Consider the following 14,463-nt stretch of genomic DNA (forward strand, 5'->3'; position numbering starts at 1 on the left):
TCTGGGGGGACAGGCAGGCAGTTAAGGACCCTTGGTGGGGGGCAGGCACTGGAGGACCCTGGGGGACAGGCAGGAGGTATGGCCCCACTTTGTTCCAACTGGAGCAGTAGCCAGACCTGTTTCCAGGTTAAGGAGACATCATCTGTCCATCCTCCACCCTCCCACCTCCCAATCCGTTCTCATAGCAGGACACTGGGCACTGCGTGAAATTGTTTCATTACTTTCGCCATGTGATATCTGATGAGGAAGTTCATATTCTTTGCTCTTCTGTGTACGAGGCAGAGGAGGTCCTGGGACCCTCCACATTATCCCCTTGAGGTGTCTTTGGTGATTGGTATTGGTTGTCAACTTGACAAGATCTGGAATCCTCTAGGAGGCAATTGTCCAGGAACACCCATGAGAGATTATCTAGATTATGTTAGCCTCCGGGCTTGCCTGTGACGGATTATCATGATTAAGTTAATTAATGGGAACAGACCCACTCTAAAATGGGTGGCCCTGTGCTTTGGTCCTGGACTGTGTGAAAAGGAGCAAGATCAAGTAGATCCCAGCAGTCACGGTTCCTTACCACTGCTGTGATTTGCCCAGCTGCCTCAAAGTCCTACGGCTCTGCCTCCCCTGCCTATGACCAGCTTCCCCCAAACTGTGAGCTGAGCTAGAATCTTTCTCCCTTAAGCTGCTCTTCTCGGGGTATTCTGTAGACCAACTGCAATGTGACACAGTGCCCTTGTCTGCCTTCTCTCCCAGTTCCTGGGGCTACTCAGTTCATCCAAGAAATGTATTTACAAACAGCATAAGCAGGGGTGAGGTAGGCTAATGCTTGGGGACCCTAGCTTTAGCTGCTCCCCAACAGAAAGAGAGGTGTTGAGGAGGTTTAGAACATCTCTGAGATGCATGTGAAGTCTGATCACCTCGGCAGGGAGAGGACCGAGATGCATGGAGCTCCTGCCAACCTCCAAACAGGGTTGACCGTGGAGAAGCTACTGGTGGTCTCTTGAGCTTCATCTGTAAAATGGGAAGGTCGACATCTGTTCCCCAAGAATGGTGCCCAGGAGGTGTGTTGGGCTCAGAGGCTTAGAGCAGGGTTTTGTAAGGAGCACTCATTAGACACCGCCCAGAGTTTTCATTCCGCCTTAGAAACAGAAACTGCACCAGCATGTGATAAGCAAGGATATAGCAATTTACAGGGTCATTTTTTTACTCCATATGTCTATTCTGCCATAGTCCACTTCCCTTCATCCATCCATCTACCCATTCATTAATCACCCATTATCTATCTATCTATCTATCTATCTATCTATCTATCTATCTATTCACCTTCCCACCATTTACCCCCTTCTAATTAATCCATTGCCCATCTGCTCACTTATCCCACTATCTATACATCTTTCTATTCACCCAACCAACCACTTCCCACCATATCTCATCCATCCATCCACCCATTCATCTGTATCTCCACTATACATACATGCATCCATCCTTCTATGCATGTATGCATCCTTGCATCTGTCCATTCATCCATGCATCCATTCATCCATCACATCTATCTATCTATCTATCTATCTATCTATCTATCTATCTATCCATCCATCCATCACATCCATCTATGCATCATCCATCCATGTATGCACCCATCCATCCATGCATCCATTCATCCATCATATCTATCCATCCATTCATCACATCCATCCATGTATGCATGCATCCATCCACACATCCATCCATCCATGCATCCATTCATCCATCACACCTATCTATTCATCCACGCATCCATCCATCCATGCATCCATTCATGCATTTACTCATTATCCTCCCATCTACATCTCCACCATTCATGGATCCATCCATCCATGTACCCATCCACTCATCCATCCATGCATCTATCCTTCCATGCATGCTTCCATCCATCCTTCCATCCATCCATAAATCCATCCTTCCATGTATGCATGCATGCATGGAAGGATGTATGCATGCATGCATGCATGCATCCATGCATCCATCCATGCATCCATGCATCCATGCATCCATGCATCCATCCATCCATCCATCCATCGAGTTCCAAGCACTGGACTTTGAAGGAGAAGAAGACAGATTCTCTTCTGCACTCTCTCAGTCCAGCAGGAAACAGTCCGATGGGACAAGTGCAAGACACCATAGGGACAAGGCCCTGACATGGTTGGAAGGCTTGAGAAAGTCATAGTTCTCTGGGAGGTTTCCACTGAGTGCTGTCTGTCCCTCATCTGGACCTGACATGAGCTCGAGTCATCTAGACAGAGGAAACTTCAATTGAGAAAATACCTCCATTGGATTGACTTGTGATCAGATCTGTGGGGTTGGTTAGTGATTGATGTGGAAGGGCCAGCTCACTGCGGTTGGTGCTACTCATGGCAAGCAGTCCTGAGTTGAATTTAAAAAGCAGGCTGAGTGGGTCACAAGGAAGGAGCCTGTAAGCTAAGCGACATTTCTTCATGGCCTCTGCTTCAGCTCTTGTCTCCAAGTACCTGCTTCTAGGTTTCTGCCCTGCCTTCCCTTCATGGGCTATAAGATGAAATAAACCCTTTTCTCCCCAAGCTGCTTTTGGTCATGGTGTTTATCATAATAATATATAATAAACTAGAACAGGAAAAGAAGCAAAGAAGGCCTGGCAGGTGTCTGTCATCTGAGGTGAGCTCTGTGCTGGGACACAGGTGGCATCCATATCCCATAATATGTATATGGGATGACCTGCTTAGCTGGCACATTGCCAAGATGTTTAATACAAAAGAGTCGGTGACAGCCATGAGCTACCAAGAAATTATGGAGGGTTTTGCCAAACCCCTTTCCTTTATAAAGACATGCCACCAGCCCTTTCAGCCAAGTTTAAACGACTAGATAGATAGATAGATAGATAGATATAGAGATAGATAGATATAGGTATAGGTATAGGTATAGGTATAGGTATAGGTATAGGTATAGGTATAGGTATAGGTATAGATATAGATATAGATATAGATATAGATATAGATATAGATATAGATATAGATATAGATATAGATATAGCCGGGATTAGGTGCTTGCCACGCAGGCATGAAAATCAGAATTCAGATCTCTAGGACCTACACAAAGCCTGGTACAGTAGCATGTGTCAGGAGGAGACCTTGCCTCAAACAAGGCAGAAAATGAGGAGGAACATCTGAGGATGTTCCACATAGGCAGGGATGAGGGCGAGCAGAGAGAGCCTCCTCCTCCGGGCAGGATGTAATGTGGTGAAATCATTTCTAAGCGACCTTGTGCTCTAACAATATCACTCCCAGTTGAAATGTGTGCCTGTGTTCACAAGAAGGTTCCTTGCGGATGTCCTTGGGCTCCTTCCCCCTCCAGCATGCCTGTCTCCCCTTGGCAGGACGGCCTTAAAAGGACTATGCTGAGACCCTGAGCATCTCTCTGTCCCCCGAGCCCTGACAGAAAGGCCTGTGTGCCACCTTATGAAAACACCCTTGTTCATGAGGCTCCCTCAAATGCAGACCTCTGGACATGCATCTGGTAGCTGTCCTCCTCCATGTCCAGGTGCAAGAGGCAGCTAGGACTGGCGGGCGCTGCAGGGATAGGTTGCTGCAGAGACGGGACACTAGGCAGCCAGAGCAGGAAGCTGCCGGCTAGGGCATTTCCTTTCATTAAACACCATTCCCTGCTTCCCCAGCCCCAGGCGAGAATGGATGTCACAGGCAGCCCTCTGCAGGCCCAGGCTGAGCGAGGCATTTTTCATCTCCTCAGGAATGCATGGGGTGTCGGGGGAGTTAGCGGTTCTGTCGCCAGAGGAAGACAGAAACTGTAACGGTGGCGGCAGAGGTGGGCGTCCTGCGCCCATCTGGCAGAAAAGTCATACTGTGAAGCAGGGACCGAGCCAGCTCTGTCTCCTTTGAAAAGGAGACAAATTACACTTCAATTATTTGATAGGGTCTCGCAGCCCCCGCCCCCGCCTCCCGTTCCGCACACCCTGGAGATTTTGGAGGAGCTGACTCCCCTCAAAGAGGGCGCCCGCCCTGTCACCTGTTCCTCCCATACTCGAGCTAATTCCGCAGGGCCCGTGGGAGGCAGCGGGCGCGCAGATCTACGTGTGGGCGCTGCCGCTCCCTGCCTCAGTGTCTTTGTGCCTTCTGGTTACAAAACAGGCTGAGCGGGCTCATTTGCATGAAGCCCGAGGAGCCGACTACGAATCCTCCTTGGTTCTTAGTCTGTGAAGCTGGAGTCTTCAGGCTGCACCCCCAACCACCGGGGGATCTGTGGGAGCTAGAGTTTAGCTGCAAGGGTAGATGGACGGAGTTCTTTTCTGTGGACTAGGGTTGGGCATCCACGGAACAGCTCAGACACAGTTCTCAGCTTGAGAAGTGGGCATCAAGTGACCCTGCTTGAGGCAACCAGAGGGAGACTGTCCACAGTGAAATGATACGTCTTGGCCCAACCACAGCTCTGAGCAAGCCGATTGATTGGCTGAGCCCTGACAAGTCCTGGAGAGTGGACAGCACTAGGAAACAGAGCAAAGAGTGTGCTAAGTCCTGAGCTATTGAGCAGGGCTCACGGGGACCTAAGGGTTCAAATCATGACTCCTGCCTCCTCCCACGAGCAGCAGCAGCGTCAGCCCTGTGGGTCCTTGCCAGGAGCACAGAGGAAAGCATTGCTGTCTTCCTGGCCCCAGGGTTCAGGACAAGGCCTGGGGACAGAGTGCAGAATGCCCTTCTCAGAGAACCCTTATAAGTGACAAGCCAGATGTGAGTCCTGAGGCTAAAAGGTAGATACAAAGCGAACCAAACATGTGCTGGACCCAGGATTTCAGCTCAGCTCAGCATCCTCTTTATCCAAGGGTTAGAAAGGCCCCAGGATGGAGTGTGGTCCCAGCTTCTATCAAGACATGACTCAGCTCTGAGCTTCTCATTCCCTGTCCGTGTAGTGACCTTAATCACGGACCATCTGAGCTCTGACAGCTGAGTCTGGTTCTGTCTGGGGCCAGAAGGGGAAGCACCATTTTTGGTTGTAGGACCAGGCCACTGCTTCCCAGTGTCCTGATCTCAGGATTGGCGCTCGCCAGTCCTGGGGGGAAGCACAAGATCAGACCTGCTGAGTCTGCCTCAGGCTGCTCTGGAAAATCAAAACCACATTTCCTCTCCTGGAGCTTCCTTCCCAAAGGCTTTTAACCCAGACTCCACAAGCTGCTCTGGACAGATGCTGTCTCTTCTGGGAGGACTTCCCCTTTCCCCACATGCTAGTGAGAAAAGCGGCTGAGTTAGGGACAGCTTGGGGGGAGAAGGCTACATACTTCAGCCTCCCATAGATAAGTGCCTAGGAGCAGGTGGCAATACCTGACAGCCATTGGAGAGCGTTTGTTTCTGTTTGCTTTACTTTTTTTTTTCTTTGTTCAAGGCAGGGTCACTAGGTAGCTGTGGTGCATGTCTTTAGTGCGCTCAGGAGGCAGAGGTAAGTGGATCTCTGAGTTTGAGGCCAACCTGGTCTACAGAGCAAGTTCCAGGATAGCCAGGGCTACACAGAGAGAAACCCTGTCTTGAAAAAGAAACAAAAAAACTCCAAACAAACAAAAAAAGAGGGTCACATGTAGCCCAGGCTGACCTTGAACTTATTAGGTAGCCAAGGATGATCTTGAATTTATTTTTTTAAAGTAAAAGAAAATTGGTAGTGTGCGTGTGCAGCAGACATGTATGTGTGCAGGTGTGTGCATATGTGTGCACATGTGTGTTTGTGTACATGCTCAAGCGTGACCCTGTGGAGGTAAGCTGCCTGGTAGAGTACTGGGAACTGAACTCAGGTTCTCTGAAAGAACCATAAGTGCACTTAACCACTGAGCCTTCCTTCCTGCATCCCATCTGGGGGTTAATGTTTTTATTTTAATTAATTTGGTTTTCAAGCCAGGGTTTCTTCTGTATAGCCCTAGCTGTCCTGAAACTCACTCTGTAGACCAGGCTGGCCTTGAACTCAGAGATCCGCCTGCCTCTGCCTTCCAAGTGCTGGGATAAAAAGTGTGTGCCACCACACCCTGACCCCACTGAACCAAAACCGTTTCATTTTGAACGTTGATCCTTCTCCCTCTCTCTCTCCAGTGCTGGGATTGCAGATGTGCACATCCATGCTCGTTTACACGGTGCTGGGAAGTCAGCCTAGGGCTTTCTGGAGGTTTGATAAGTTCTCTCCCAATTCCTAGCCTCCTCCTTTAAAAATTTCTGAAATAAAAATTGGGCTCTATAATCAAAGTTGGTTTTCAACTCACTCTGAAAGCCAGGATGGCCTCAAACTTATAGTATCCTCCTGTTGTGCCTTTCATCTTAGTGTTTTGTACAGTGAGGGCTACTTGTGAACAGGGTGTCAGCGACTCCATGTGATGGGGTTGGCAGGGAAAACCCCAAGTCTCCAACACACAGCACTGTGCTATTAAAAACCAGTGATCCCAAACTATTTGGATTCATAAAGTCTTTAACCCTGATATCTCCAGGAAATGAGGAGGGGCAGGGGTGTGGCTGAGAGCCACCTAGGAAGGGTTCATGCACATGATTCTAGGAAAACTGGCCTGTAAAGGGTATTGGGGCCATGTTTCCTGAGAATGAGGGCTTTCTGAGCTGAGACCCAGAGTCCAGGGTAAATCAGAATGGCTTGTCACCCTCTCCAGGCCCAGCCTGTAACACCCCACCTCGGCCTTAAGGCTTGGGAGGTGCTACTCCTTCAGTTCCTGCAGCCTGCTCCCCAGGGCAGGTAGGACCTAGAAGAGCACTCTTTTCCTGCCTGGAACCTTGACCTGGGGACCCAGCTAGCCTGGGTTGGGGGAGATTCTGAACCTATAGGTAGTACGGTAGTTGGCATTCAGCACTGATGGCTTCTGGGAGGGAGAGCCGGTCTTTCCTGTCTATTCTAATCTCCACCAGAAGAGCTGAGTGCTATGAGCTGCTGGTATAAAACAACTTACACACTTTGTACCTCCATTTGAGGTCCAGAAGTCCACAACCAAGACAAGGGCAGGACAAGACTCCATCTAGAGGAACCAGGAGGTCCTTCCATGTTCTCCAGCTCCTTGGGAGTTCCAGGTCCCCATGTTTGTGATGGTGTCTGTTTGGTCTCTGCCTCCATCTTCACAGACTCTCTTGCGTCTCTCTGTTCCCCAAATCTCACTTTATCTTCTGTTATGAGGTCACAGTCATTGGGTTATGGGCTAACCCAGATAATGCAAGAACAGCCCATATAGAGATCCTACCCTAACTGAACCCACAACAAGGTCCTGCTGCGAGTTAGTGGCCACGTGATGGGCTTAGGGAAGTGACTGGATCGCTAGGGCTCTCACCACATGTGTAGATTAATCCATTGACTGTTTTGTCACTGACTGATGGCTTTACTGGGAAACTAGGCCTGATTGGCAAGGTGGTCCCCAGGAATGTAGCCTTGAGGATGCTGTCTTGTTTGTGATCTCTACCTCTCTTTCTCTACTACCATGAGGACTGTAGCTTTACTCCATGCTCCTCACAGGAATGCCATGCCTCATCTCAAACCCAGAAGCAATGAATCCGATGACCAAGGACTAACTCTGAGACCATGAACTAATAACAAATCTTCCCCCTATTTCAGTTTTTTCCTTCAGATGTTTAATCACAGGAACAACAACAACAAAAAAGCTAACACCGTCTTTCTAAGCAGGGATCCAGGGGTGTCCACATGGACACACCTTGGGTCTTTCTTAACTTTCTTTAGCTCCACGATCTTTAGCACACACAGCCTGACCTCATAAGGAAACAGTCAAGAAGGTAAGTCAGAGTCTCAGGGCCAAGTAGACTAGGCTGGCCACAAGTGACCTCTGAGGGCTGACACTGACCCTGCTTAGTCATGGGGACCCTGACAAACTTCCTACTCCTGAACTCCTGAATCCACTTAGATACCTTCTAAAGAGTATTCCCCATCAGGACTCCATGTCTCTTTGCACGGCTAGTATTGGGTGGCCATCTGATTGCACCTAGGGCTAAGTGGGTTCAGTCTGGCTGGCATCCATAAATTGGATCTCTGCCACCTCTTTAGCTCCACAGGCACCTTAGGAAGCAATTTCATGGGGAATGGTATGGCTGAATCCTCTGTAGTCCCCAGGGCTCTGTCACCAGGGTTTGAGGGGAACAGTTCTCAGGGTGATCAAGATATGAGGAAGTATCAGGGGTGACAAAGACATACAAGTGGAAACCTGTTGATAAAGGCATTCTCCCTCTCAGGGTGTCTGCATCCTTGGAGAAAGGGTCTCCCAAATCATGGAGATAACTCAGAAGACACTGTGAGGGACTAGCCGCTTAGGGTGCAGACAGAGACAGCTGACAAGCCCTTCAGACTAACCCTTTACCTGAGAGTCTCACAGTGAAGGCAACCCCTAACAACCATCAGTGGCTGAATGGACAAGTAGGAAAGCTTACTCTGTCATGAAAGGAACAGAGCATCAACATGCACCGCTACATAGGTCAGCTTCAAGAACACGGATGCAGGAAGCCAGACTACAGGACGAACGCTATTGTTCCCACTTATGCCCAACGTCCAGGACAGGCTGGTAGAAAGAGGCAGGACCTGAGCAGGGTTATGGTTCTGTGGTAGAACACTTAGTATCTGTACAGCCCAGGGTTCAGTTCCCCCATTCTTCCAAAGACAAACAAACAAACAAACAGATGCAGTCAGGCAGATGTAGGCCAGAGGTCACTAGCAGTTGGGAATGGACAGCTAAGGGACATGGGCTGTCTTTGAGGTCCAGAGAAAGTTCTGTATCTCCCCTGTGGTGGTGATCACACGACATTAGGAATGGCAGACATGCTTCTGAATCTCTCAGTTTAAGATGAGGTGTATATTTACGAGACCGAAGTAGGAGGGTCGGAGGTTCAAGGTCAGCCCTTGAACCAACTTAGTGAGACCCTGCTCAAAATAAAGGCAAGGGGCTAGAGAGCTGTCTCAGTTGATGAGATACTTGCTGCACAAGTGTGAAGTCTGGATCCCTCTCACTGACCCAAGGCATGGTGATTCATGCTGGAATCCCGGGACTGGGGAAGCAGCCAGATCCTTGCACTTCCTAATTCGCCAGTCTGCTCAACCAGGACTCTCCAAGCTCAGTGAAACACTGTCTCAAAAAATGAGGTGGCTCTGACATGGTGATCGGTGGGTAAAGGCACTTGCCACCAAGCTTGATGACATGAATTCGATCCACAGAATCCACATGGAGGAGGGAAAGAACGCATCTCCATAGGTTGTTCTCTGACCTTCATACTCTGAACAAGGCATATGGTCTCTTAAGAGATATTTTTAATTGTGAAAAGGGAAAGACTGAGAGTGACTGAAGGAAACATCCAACATCAGCCTGTGGCTTCTGTGTATAAATGCACACATACACATGTGTATTGACATACATACATGTATATACATACAAATGTGCATATATACTCGAAATCAGTAGAATAAAATAAAGCAAAGATTAAAAAAAAAGAGGGGCTAAGGATGCAGCTCAGTTGTAGAATGCTTGACCAGCAAGCACAAGGTCCCGAGTTCAATCCCAGAATAAAAAGAAAGGGGGGCGGGGAAGAAGGCGTGTGTGTGTGTGTGTGTGTGTGTGTGTGTGTGTGTCTGTCTGTCTGTCTGTCTGTCTGTCTGTCTGTCTGCCTTGCCTTTCACCTCAATAAAGTTCAAGGCCCATCTGACCACTGGTGGTCACAGAGCCACCTGATCTTTCCCAAGAGTTCAGGGACAAAGTGGTCCCACCAGCATCTTGCTGGGGTGTGGATGATGCTGGGGCATGGATGAACACCTCATCCAGGGTTGGTCCTCACTGAAGCTGTGAGATGCTTATTTAAACAGTGAGCAGGGCTGAGTCTTCCCAGGCAGAAGTAGCAAATTTCTCACCAGAGCTGGGCCAGGTGGGTGGTGGACGGGAGTCTGGAGGAGCTAGGTCTTGGGTGGACGGCTGCCTGAGAACACCCTGATGAGCCCAATGCAGTGGGCCTGTGCAGGCACCAAGAACTGTGGATCTGAGTATAAAGATAGCGTGGGTCTAGGCCCCAGCCCTCTGTTTCTGGCTTATATAACACGGGTCCCGGCCTTGAGTTCTGCACACCCTCATTTACTCACTTAGCATGGCTCTGCCACCTCACCACCACCACCACCACCACCACCACCACCATATGCCAGATACATTTTCCAGACTTTGGGGAAAGCACTGCCTGGATCCAGAGTTCAGGAGGGGCCTGCACTGGCTTTCTGGGTCAGGAGCCAAGATCTTACTCTGAGGGGCTACGGAGACTGCAGGTCACTTTCCTAGGAAAATCCCAGCATGCCTCATCCTCACACACTCTCCCAGCTGTACCTGGATGCAGTACAAGGCAAATAATACTCCCTCTAGAAAGACCAACCACATAATGGCCTCTTTCAGCACACAGTTGATGGCAGTCAGGCTTCATTAATGGCGGCCAGTCTCCGAGGGGCTGAGCCGCTGTTGCTTGTCCAAAAGCAGGCAGTCTCCAGTTGAGAGCCCAAGGGCCGAGGGCCTCCAGCAAGTCATTGTACCCGGACCTGTGATTCCCAGGGAGGGTATGACTTCTCTGGCAGGCTCCATGGCTGGGGCTGCCAGGTGGAAGCACAGTGGCACGCCCCCCGGAGGCTCCTCAGTACAGAGCAGAGCTGGGTAGATGTAAGGCTATCATGAGAAGCATACGACCCACACGAATCCCAACACACCTGACTTTGGAATGGGGACTCTGGCTAGGTCTATTCTGCAGATAGAAAAACTTGAGGCTCAGGGAGGCCATGGGCCTGCTGGCACTAGAACCTGACAGGGCAGGGTTGGCGGTGTAAAGCCTATTTGGAACTGGACGTGTTAGGGCACTCAGACAGCTTGAACAAGTGGGCTATTGCAAATTGAAGGCCCTGTACTATATAGCAATATTCTGTCTTGAGAAACAAAAATAACAAATTGATTAGTTTATTTTAAAAAATCTGAAGCATTTTCCCACTGCTTCTTTTCATAGGCAGGAGGTCCAGGATCTGCTAGGCCGTTTGTACGTCTCCCCCTTACCTCACCCAGTCATTGAGGAGTGCTGGCATCACCAGAGCTTCTCCTATTGCTGCCTACTTCCTGCTGGGGACCTTTACGAACCAGATCCGAGCAGCCTTCAGGGAGCCATGGCTTCTAGTGGTGACTTATGCCAGGGCTGACCACCAGCCCCTCATGGAGGCCTCTTATGTCAGCCTACCCGCCCTTGTTCTGTGTAGCCCAGATTCTCATCAGTTCTGCAGGGATGCTGCCAACCCAGGCAACAACAAGGGAGCTCGCTCAGTGGGTCTGATGGGACAGATGCTGGCCCCGGAAGTACTCCTCATGGGTGACACTATCTCCTGTTAGCACCATGGGAGGTTATGCCTGGTCTTTACTTCTACAGAGACCCAGAGGGGACTGAGAAGGAGGAGCAGGCTCCTGGTGGGAAGGCTGTGACCAAGGAGGAATTTCAGGGCCAATGGAGTTCACTGCTGCTCAGCCAGAGGTGACAGACTGGTCTGAGAGTGTGCAGGTGCCTCCTGTGTCCATCTAGCAGGTCCCTATGAAGGCTGGAGTGCACAGCCAGCCACTGAGGGCTGGTCAGCAGCTCCACAGCGCAGGCTGGAGTCACCACTGAGGGGCCCTGAGTTCTTCTTTGGAGGAATAAAGGCAAAGGGAATGTAAAGGAGGGAGGAAAACACAGTTCCCACATGCCATCTCTTGAGGTTTTTACTCTAGCACAGTGCCCGGTTTGGTGTTTGGGTATACTAGTGGGCACTGTGAGTAAAAGATACTGGTGAGATAGACATAAGTACACGGGTGTGGGTCCTGTACACAGATGTAGGTCCTGAGTGGTGGTGGTGGTGGGTCTTCCCAGGGTTCTAATGACGAGTTTATATCTTGTGTTGAATACTTCAGCTTCAGAACACATTTTAGGAGAGGGATTTTGTATAAAATACAGTAACGGCATGTTAATGTTCTACTTAAGAAAAGAAAATGTCGGCATCGCCTAGCACTGCCAGCAGACTCAAGACTCCAAGGCTCTGGTCTTGGAGGGGTGGTTGCTGGGGCCATCATAGCTGGGGTGCTCCTTAGACCTTCATGGTCTGGCCCTGCCCACCCAGGTCTCAGAATGTGAGTATACTTGGGGACACAGCCTGGGAAAAGATGAAGCTCTCCATGAAGCCACTGAGGTGACCTCCATTCAACAGGACCAGTGTCCTCATAGGACAGGGACATAGGCATGTTCAGGGATGACCCTGTGGGGACACAGGACAAGGAGGGAGGCCTGAGGAGGAACTGGTCTACAGTTTAATCCCAGACCTCTAGTCCCAGTGAGAGAATGACAGTCTATGAAAGTCACAACAGGCCCAGAAGACCACACAGAAGCCACTGACTGGCACGCTTGCAGGTTGAGGGTCTGTCGACCTGAGGCCCCCAGGGTTCTGGAGCGTCTCTGCCTGTTGGGCTTGCTCACTGTTAGCACTTATGGAGACTTGGGTGATAGGAATTTGGTTAAGCTGTGTAGACTTAACCTGTGCCTAAAAGGTGGACACACACAGTTCTCTGTTCAGACCTCACCACTAGAACTCTGAGGAGGATGGCCCAGAGGGACAGCCCAGGGTGGGGCTACCACTTTGAGAATTTCATCTCCGTCTCTGCCCAGCCACTAGGTGTGTCTCACCTTCCCAGTCGGGCCTGATCCTGAGGCTTCCCTTTCCTCCAGGCATTAATGAGCATTTCATGTTTTTTTTTTTTTTTTTAAAGTTGTTTTCCCAAAAGTAAATGAGAGAACTTTCAGTCTAGCACAGCATTGCAGCCCAGAGCAAGGTCTGTCACTGCGCCGCTAGCATCACCCGACCCTGGAGACCTGTCCTCAGCCACAGCCATCTCTGAGTGGAGAGGAGGAAGAGGATGGGAAAGAGAGTGGGTGGAGATGGGGTCGAAGGTGTTGATAATGGAGCTGAGAGTGGAGCTGGGCTGGAGGGTAGAGACAGGTGCAGGTAGAAGAGATGTGGCTGAAGATGGGGAAGGAGTCACCGGTAAGATGTGACTGAGAGTGGAAGTAAGTCTGAAGGTAAGGATGGAGCTGAGAGCAGAGATGGAGCTCTGGTGAGCAGATGAAGTCCTGAGGGAATTTCTGTTGTTGAGATGGGCACAGCCATGTCAAATACCCCATTTTTTCAGACCTGTAGGAATAACGAAACCCTCCCTGGCAAAGGCTTCCTCTAGTCCATTGTGTGGGTGTTGACAGTGTGCAAAAAAGACTAGCAATGGCAGTTTCCTCCTCTCTGTGATTGCAACCTGAGACCTGTCAGGGAGACTAACCCTTCCCCCTTGGGCTATGCCTATTCTCTTGTTCCCGGGTTGCATAGCAGTGCTCCCTGACAGGGAGCACAGCCCACCCAGTTCAGCCTTCTTTGCATGTGTGTCTGTTGTTTTACTAGTGTCTGACATTTCTTCATTCCTGAGTCAGGTTTTCAGGACCAAGGGAACCTTAAATAGCTGAGGGTAGAGTAGGAGACAGAGACAGACAGAGACGGAGACGGAGATGGAGCTTCTGGCGGAGGTACGTCTGAGGGAAGGAGGCAGGGCTGTGGGTGGAGGTAGGCTGTGGGTAGAGATGGGGCTGTGGGTAGAGATGGGGTTGAAGGCAGACACCTGACTATTGGTAGAGGAAGGGCTTTTGGTAGAAAGCTGGGACCATGGGCCAGGATGGAGCTCTGTGTGGGCATGAGACTGAAGGCAGAGAGGAGGTGTGGCTAACACGAAGGCCTCGGAGATCCGAGGCAATGCTCTCGATGGAGAGACACCTGCCTTCTCACGGGACCCAGTAGACTTCTGAAGTTATTCCACTTTGCCTTCAGTTTGACTAAAGTCCCTTTCCCTCCCCTAACATTGTGTCCGGGAATGTTTTGAGGTATGCTGGATAGGTTTTTGTCAATTGACCCAAGCAAAAGTTATCTGGGAAGAGAGAGGCCTAATTGGAAGTGGGTGGGAGGCATGTCTCCATCAGATGGTCTGTAGGCAAACCTGTGGGGAGTTTTCTTGATTGATGATTAAAACAAGAGGACATTGTGGACGGTGGGCAGGCATCTTACGTGTATAAAAAGTCAACTGAGCAAGCCAGGAGGAGCAGGCCAATAAGCAGGATTCCTTCATGACCTCTGATTCAGGTCCTGCCTCTGGGTTCCTGCCCTGACTTTCCTTCAAACGATAAGCTGTGAACAGAAATAAACCCTTTCTTTCCCAAATGGCTTTTGGTCATGGTGTTTATCACAGCAATAAAAACCAAAGTAATACATGAGACGACCCTGATAATCAGGCTTTTCAGTATTGAGACTATGTCCCGTCCTGCCCAGCTCTGGTCTCCCCATGTGTGAGCTCACAAAAACTGAAGGTAATATCATTAAGAGTTGTATTAGCTACTTGTTGTAACAGGATAC

The sequence above is a fragment of the Mus caroli genome, unplaced genomic scaffold, assembly GCF_978045245.1.
Source record: "Mus caroli unplaced genomic scaffold, Mus_caroli_1 scaffold_18, whole genome shotgun sequence".
Taxonomy (NCBI): Eukaryota; Metazoa; Chordata; class Mammalia; order Rodentia; family Muridae; genus Mus; species Mus caroli.